This window comes from Biomphalaria glabrata, chromosome 13 (assembly GCF_947242115.1).
Source record: "Biomphalaria glabrata chromosome 13, xgBioGlab47.1, whole genome shotgun sequence".
NCBI classification, from domain to species: Eukaryota; Metazoa; Mollusca; class Gastropoda; family Planorbidae; genus Biomphalaria; species Biomphalaria glabrata.
The window spans coordinates 143,650-152,500 of NC_074723.1; the positions used below are offsets into that span (position 1 = coordinate 143,650).

An 8,851-nucleotide genomic window follows, 5' to 3' on the forward strand; every position below is an offset into this window, starting at 1 on the left:
AAAATGGAAACAACAGGCGTAGCGCCATTAAAAGATGAACATAACATAATACATAATGATAATGAAACTAAAGCAAACATTCTAAACAAATACTTTGCATCAGCATTCTCAGCCCCAGGAGACAAAGACATATTACTGAATTTGAACCAAGTAGACAACATAGAAGATATAGTAGTACAAGAAAATGGAATTCAAAAACTATTAGCCAACACCAAACCAAATAAAGCTTCTGGACCTGATGGTATTCCAGCTAGATTACTCAAAGAACTAAGTAATGAGCTAGCCCCAGTGTTCAAAATACTCTTTCAGGCTTCACTTAACCAGGGCAGAGTACCAAAGGACTGGAAAGAAGCTAATGTCACCCCCCTATTTAAAAAAGGAGAAAAATCTGACCCAGGAAACTACAGACCAGTATCACTTACCAGCATCACATGTATAATCCTAGAACACATAATATGTAGCAACATCATAAACCACTTAGACAAACATAATGTCCTCACACCATACCAACATGGCTTTAGGAAATATAGATCATGTGAAACACAACTAATAGGACTAATTGATGATTTTTCAAAAGGTTTAGATAATAGCGAACAAATAGATGCTATCTTACTAGATTTTTCTAAGGCTTTTGACAAAGTTCACCACCATAGTTTGCTTAAAAAATTAAAATATTTCGGCATTAAGGGTCCACTGCATCAGTGGATTAAAGACTTTCTGATAGGGAGAGAACAAACTGTAATAATAAATGGCTCTAAATCAACACCGATAACAGTAAACTCAGGTGTACCTCAAGGAACAGTCTTGGGTCCACTACTATTTTTAATTTACATAAATGATTTACCAAATTGCATTAGTTCAGGAACAAAAGTCAGATTATTTTTAGACGATTGCATAATATATAGAACAATAAAAACAACACAAGACACAGATATTTTACAAAGAGAATTAGATGAATTACAGAAATGGGAATCAAATTGGAGCATGTCTTTCCACCCAGAAAAATGTCAGTTGTTAAGAGTAACAAAAAAACTAAAACAAATTAATTCCACTTATCTTATTCATGGCAAACCAGTAACACAGACTAAAAACGCAAAATACCTAGGTGTTATAATAAATGAAAAACTGTCATGGAATCCACATATTGATGAAACTACAAAATAATCAAACAAAGCATTAGGATTTATTAAAAGAAATTTCTATAAATAAAATAAGAACATAAAACTAAAATGTTATTTAACCTTGGTTAGGCCAATAATAGAATATGCATCCTCCGTTTGGGACCCCTCAACTCAAGAAAACATTAAGAAACTAGAACAGACACAAAATAGAGCAGTGCGATTCAAAACAAACGAATATTCACATTTGACTAGAGTAACACCTTTAGTAAAATCACTAAATTTAGAAAGCCTTCAGGACAGAAGGCTCAAAAGTAAAGTAGCAATAATACATAAAACACTGAACCATAATCTTCAAATACAAAAAAAAAATTTAATAAAATACTCTGAAAGACACAAAGATAAGGCACATTCCTCGTCCCATATGCTAGGACAAATTTGTACAAATACTCCTTCTTCCCTAGTGCTATTAGAGCATGGAATGGGTTGCCTGAGCTAGCCAGGCAAACCAGTGACTTGGCAGAATTTAAGTCATTGGTTAATATGCATGACTAAATGCATGACGCGTAGGACGTAATCATCTTCTTTTTTGAAGTAACGTCTGTATTATATAAGATAAGATAAGATAGACACTAAGTCATTACCATTTTCAATCTTATCTTTAAAACTAACACATAACCATTCTCAATGTAATCATTGACACTAAAACATTACCATTCTTAATCTAATCATTGACACTAAGACATTACCATTCTTACTGTCATTATTGGCACTATGACATTACCATTCTCACTGTTATCATTGACACTAAGACATTACCATTCTTAATATAATCATTGATACTAAGACATTACCAGTGTCAATGAAATAATTGACAATAAGAAATTACAATTCTCAATCTAATCATTGACACTAAGACAATACTATTCTCAATCTAATGATTGACACAAACACATTACCATTCTCAATCTAATCATTGACACTAAGACATTTTCATTCTCAATCTAATCATTGATACTAAGACATTACCATTCTCAATGTAATCATTGACACTAACACATTACTATTAATGTAATCATTGTCACTTAGACATTACCATTGTCAATGTAATCATTGACACTAAGTCATTATCATTCTCAATCTAATTATTGACACTAAAACATTACCATTCTCAATCTCATCATTGACAATAAGTCATTACCATTCTTAATCTAATCATTGACATAACATTTTTAATGTAATCATTGACACTAAGTCATTATCATTCTCAATCTAATTATTGACACTAAAACATTACCATTCTCAATCATTGACATAGCATTCTCAATGTAAACATTGACAATAAGACATTAACATTCTCAATGTAATCATTGACACTAAGTCATTACCATTCTTAATCTAATCATTGATACTAAGACATTACCATTCTCAATGTAATCACTGACAAAATGACATTACTATTCTCAATGTAATCATTGACACTAAGTCATTACCATTCTTAATCTAATCATTGACATAACATTCTCAATGTAATCATTGACACTTAGACATTACCATTCTCAATGTAATCATTGACACTAAAGCATTACCATTCTCAATGTAATTATTGACACTAAAACATTTTTATTCTTAATCTAATCATTGATACTAAGACATTACCATTCTCAATGTAATCATTGACACTAAGTCATTATCATTCTCAATCTAATTATTGACACTAAAACATTACCATTCTCAATCTCATCATTGACACTAAGTCATTACCATTCTTAATCTAATCATTGACTTAACATTTTTAATGTAATCATTGACACTAAGACATTACCATTCTCAATGTAATCATTGACACTAGGTCATAACCATTCTTAATCTAATCATTGACACTAAGACATTACCATTCTCAAAGTAATCATTGACACTAAAACATTACCATTCTCAATCTAATCATTGACACTAACACATTTCCATTTTCAATGTTATCATTGACACTAAGTCATTACCATTCTTAATCTAATCATTGATACTAAGACATTACCATTCTCAATGTAATCACTGACAAAATGACATTACTATTCTCAATGTAATCATTGACACTAAGTCATTACCATTCTTAATCTAATCATTGACATAACATTCTCAATGTAATCATTGACACTTAGACATTACCTTCTCAATGTAATCATTGACACTAAAGCATTACCATTCTCAATGTAATTATTGACACTAAAACATTACCATTCTTAATCTAATCATTGATACTAAGACATTACCATTCTTAATGTAATCACTGACAAAATGATATTACTATTCTCAATGTAATCATTGACACTAAGTCATTACCATTCTTAATCTAATTATTGACATAACATTTTTAATGTAATCATTGTCACTTAGACATTACCATTGTCAATGTAATCATTGACACTAAGTCATTATCATTCTCAATCTAATTATTGACACTAAAACATTACCATTCTCAATCTCATCATTGACACTAAGTCATTACCATTCTTAATCTAATCATTGACTTAACATTTTTAATGTAATCATTGACACTAAGACATTACCATTCTCAATGTAATCATTGACACTAGGTCATAACCATCCTTAATCTAATCATTGACACTAAGACATTACCATTATCAAAGTAATCATTGACATAGCATTCTCAATGTAATCATTGACACTAACACATTACTACTCTCAAAGTCATCATTGACACTAAGACATTACCATTCTCAATCTAATCATTGACACTAAGACATTACCATTCTCACTGTCATCATTGGCACTAAGACATTACTATTTTCAATGTAATCATTGACACTAAGATATTACCATTCTCAATGTAATCATTGACACTAGGTCATTACCATTCTTAATTTAATTATTGACACTAAGACATTACCATTCTCAATCTAATCATTGACACTAAGACAATACCATTCTCAAAGTAATCATTGACATAGCATTCTCAATGTAATCATTAACACTAACACATTACTATTCTCAAAGTCATCATTGACACTAAGATATTACCATTCTCACTCTAATCATTGACACTAACACATTACCATTTTTGTTGTTTTTATTGAAATTAATTCATTACCATTCTCAATCCAATCAATAACACTAAGTCATTACCATTCTCAATGTAATCATTGACACTAACTCATTACCATTTTCAATGTTTTCATTGACATAAGTCATTACCATGGTCAATCTAATCATTGACACTAAGACATTACAGAAAGTAAAAATCCCAGTCTTCACCAGAATTCAAACCTGAAACCCCTGGTTCAGAAGCTAACAACTTTACCACTCGGCCACCACACCTCCTACCTAATTTGACATTCTTTCTGATAATTAAGTAATAAAATGTATTCTTTGTCACAATTGGTCATAGCTAGAAGTTAGGCCTTTCTTAAAATTAGACAGTTTTTGTCTGACATGGTAGTTATCTTCTAATTCTTTTTTTTTTTTTGGTGTCATTAATGTACTTAGTTTGTAGCTCCTTTTCCATATTTCATTGACCTCAGTAGATATCATGCAGAATGTCAAACTTTTTTTAGGTGGCATGCAATACAATAAAAAGCTATAGTATAATGATCTTGGCACAAACATTTTTTTTTTGTTTTAATTTTCTAAAAGGTCAATAGCAAATATTCTTTTTTTTATGCTTTGCTAAGCCTACTTAGCATACTTTATAAAAGTTCATAATTTGACTATGGTGAGTAATGCTTATAATATTAGCTTTTTCTTGCATCAAAGTAAATCAGAAATTATTTTTTTTAAATCAAATGTTGATTTAACATGATCATCAATTTAGTTGCTCAGAAAAGAAAAAATGTCTTTGAATGAAAAAATGGTTAGAATTTTTAGAATAGTTAGGGATTAAAATGTAAAAAGAATGCCTTTTAGAATTTGCAATCTATATGGCAGATGATGTAAATGTCATCTGTTTCTGTGGCCTACTGTTATAAAGGTATCATATGGCCAGCACAATGACCAACCTTCTTTACTTTCCCCAACTAATGTCAGATACCCATTAGAATTGCACTGACCCAAGGCATTCTAAAATCCTGAAATTCAAAAGCAATCTTCAACAAGATTTGAACCTGAAAACCCTTAGCTCTAAAGCAACCGCACTTAACCACTTAGCAACCCCCCCCCCTCAACCACCCATGATTAAAAATGTCAAATGTTCTATTATGAATCAGCACATCATCATTTGCAGAGAGAATTGCTGCCAATCTTTTGCCTATACAGGAAATAGCTAGCCAAAGTAAAATAGAGATGACTTTATCCAGAATTTTTAACTTTGGCTGTATTTCTTGGCCAATGTGCATTGTAACAAGCTAATTCAGGAACTGGCTTATACTGTATACTTATATATATATATATGAAAAAAGAATAGGACAACACAATCTTCATATCTTCTATATTACAGGCATTACTTCAAAAGAGAATATAATTATCTCCTATGCATTTCATGATCAAGCTAGTCATGCATGTTAATAAGTTTATTAAACTCTACTTAGTCATTGTTTTTCCTGGCTGATTCAGGCATCCCATTGTATATATATGTTTCTATCTCATCATCACTAGCTTTTGCAAAAGAAACATAATCAACATACCCAATAGCATAAAATAGATTAGCTAATTTTTTATCTTTTAAAATGTCATGAGCAATATCCCATCCTCCATCATGTGCTATAATTAAAATGTTTTTGAAAGCCATTTAAATCTAATGCATTTCTTAAAGTCTGCAAAGAGAGAGAAAACACAGATGTGTAATAAATGTTGTATGCAGGCCTTCTAACAGAACAAAAAATTTCAAAAACAAAAATAGAGTTTTTGCACATTTTCTTCAAAACTTTGTTCGTTATTCATTTCTGTATGAAATATGGATCGTTTGTGTATTCTAATATAGGCCAGTGGTCTCCATTAGATTCTTGACCATATCGCTAGTGTTTTATATCAGATCCCATATGTATTATAGGCTAAGTTTCTGTATTTTTCATTTTCTGTATTGCCAGTAGTTGCTAACAGTGGTTTAGACAAGAACCTGTTTGATGTCTGTTGAAAACAGAGATGTGGGGCTGAATCAAAAGGCAAATACTTCTAAAAAAAAACATGGACTGCAGCAGTAAATAGGATAATATTAAAGGAAAGCAACTTGGCAGAGTACAAGTATTATCAGATGCCCGATGAAGCTGAAATAGTAATAAAAAACATTTCTAGGAGACTAGATGCTCTTTGGTGGTACAAAAAAAAGGGGGCTAATGAAACTTGTAGATGATGTAGCTAAAAAGAACAGCCTCTATCATGCCTTGTTTGAGCAGTGAGATTGCAGCTATATAGTCTTTTATATTAAGTTGCCTGTAGTTCTGCTAATGCGCCCTTTTGGTGCCAGTTACTTATATTGGCTTTTTGAGTATGAAGTTTCAGTATTTCACATAACAGCTACACAGTCCCAGCTGTGACCTACATATAATGTTACATTCAGCAGACATAACAATGGTTCAGCTGTTATCACTTTAGGTTCTTATTCGCCCGCTATGTCTTGTCTTAAATTTTCTTTTGGTTTCAAATGTGTAATTTCAGTACTAGTTTATAATTATTGATTTTCATTCAAACTGAGATGTAGTTATAAAGTATTTAGATCAGTGCAGTACATCCCTCATTGTAATGTGCTGGCTGAGAAGTTATGGAACAATCTCAGTATTTCTTAACTTAAAACTTAATCTATTCAACACAACAAAATATATTAACAAGCAAAACTATAATCCTGGACATGTCAGTCCATTTATTCAATGATCAACATAGTCAACCAAGGTCACTTAGACCCTTAATTTGAAGCAAACATAAATACATGAAATCTGTGTGTACAGCAACAATGGTCTTATTTTAGAGTTCACTTCCAGTAGATCCCACAGGACTGGAAGCAATGCTTGCCACTAACACTAAGACTTTGAACTAGGACTGGATAGGATTTCAATTGAACAAGTGAAACGATCAACTCAACACCTTGGTCCATAAGTTGAACTGTTTTGAACCTGGAGAAATGACTCAATATAATTTGACCAGAAGGCAGATCTGTTTTAACAAAAGCCTGAGTTCTAATTCATAAGTCAACAATATAAAGAAAAAAAAAGGGTCACTTTGTAATTTTACAGAACCAACTGAATGGCCAGAGTCTAATGTACATGATATCACACATTCACCCACACTAGATCTACAGATCAACATATGTTACTATCTAAAAATGTTTGAGAAATATATAAATGAATGTTTAAAAAGGGAAAACAAAAGGTTTAAAAAGCTGCACATTGCCATCCAACTAACAATAGTCAACAAGAGACTGCAGTCTGGAAACATCCAGATCAAACTGGTTTTATTTTTTCTGTTTTTTGGAACATGTGAGAAGAAGTTAAGGAAATTATACACTTTCAATCAGATTACTAACTTAAGTACTAAGAGGCAACATTATCTATTTCTAGGCTCTAATTAGTAATATGATCACTAATATACCAAGACCCCCCTCCATAATGACGGAAATAAAAAGGAACAGATTACGCTTGGCAGGTCACCTTGAAAGAATGTCAGAGAACAGAGGAGCAGCAAAGATTGTTCACAAAACAAGCAAAAAGCAGGCACCTCAAAGGTAGGCCACAGTACAGTGGCTTGACGATGTAGAGGCAGATCTAGAACAGCAGGATAGATCAGAATGAAAAGATGTGCTATAGTAGGTCAGGGCCCTCCAAGGGCTGTAGTCCCACCGGGATGGATGAACATAATGACTATTTTAAAGTTAAACTGCCATTATTACAAACTATTGAATTCAAACATGAGAAGGACCAACTGATTTTTATGTTTTTTTTTAAAGTGACTGGATTTTTTTTCTACCTTTCCCAATTGAAATGTTTAATATACACACCTCACTCATGTATCTAGCAATGGAAAGATGACTAGAAACTTTAAGACCAGAAAGTGTTTACCATAAAGACTAAATAATTAAGCCCCAGCTGATTACATAATCAAGTCTCAGTCCCTAGATCAAGGATATGATTTGTCTCTCTTTTCTTTCATCTTCAGTTTTGGAGATCCATCTGTTTCATTAAACTGTTCCTGGAGAAAAGGAAAAAATCAAACAAGTCAAAACTTAAGACATAGAGAGGTATAGAGAATTATTAAATAAATTCTCTAATTCAAAGCAAATGAAAAAAAAATTAAAGAAATGTGCACCCATATAAAGCAATAGAACACTGCAAGTCAGACATGGTCATGTCATGCCTTATTACTGTTACACAAAAACTAACACCTGAATTGTATTACCAGCTTCAGATAAGTAAGATACTATACAACTATTGTAAATTAAAAACACACATGTTTAACATGGCTTTACAATAGATTGATGCTTACTTAATTTGAAGAAGAAAAAAAAAACTTTGTTTTTCTATTACTTGATTTCTAAATCAAAAGTGTATGTTATTAGTGGACTGTAAGTAATCTATGTACATTGTTGTGGTACTACTAATAGCATTGAATATACAATTAATTTAGTTACATTTTAGTATTTAAAAAATGGTTTAGATGTATGTGTATAAAATAATTTGAAAACAAAAACTTTTAGACCATGTTTATTTATGTCAATTATTTCACATGTGAAGAATGGTTCTTAGTGAATATAACAAAACCAAAAAATCAGTTTTCTGTCAATAAATGTTTAC

At 31.5% G+C, this 8,851-nt stretch overlaps 1 pseudogene; it reads right to left on the minus strand.

Annotated features, from left to right (window-relative positions):
* Positions 1–8,177: 8,177 nt before the first annotated feature.
* The window catches only part of LOC129922268 (THO complex subunit 2-like), a 7,349-nt pseudogene continuing 6,675 nt past the window's right edge, over positions 8,178–8,851 (minus strand).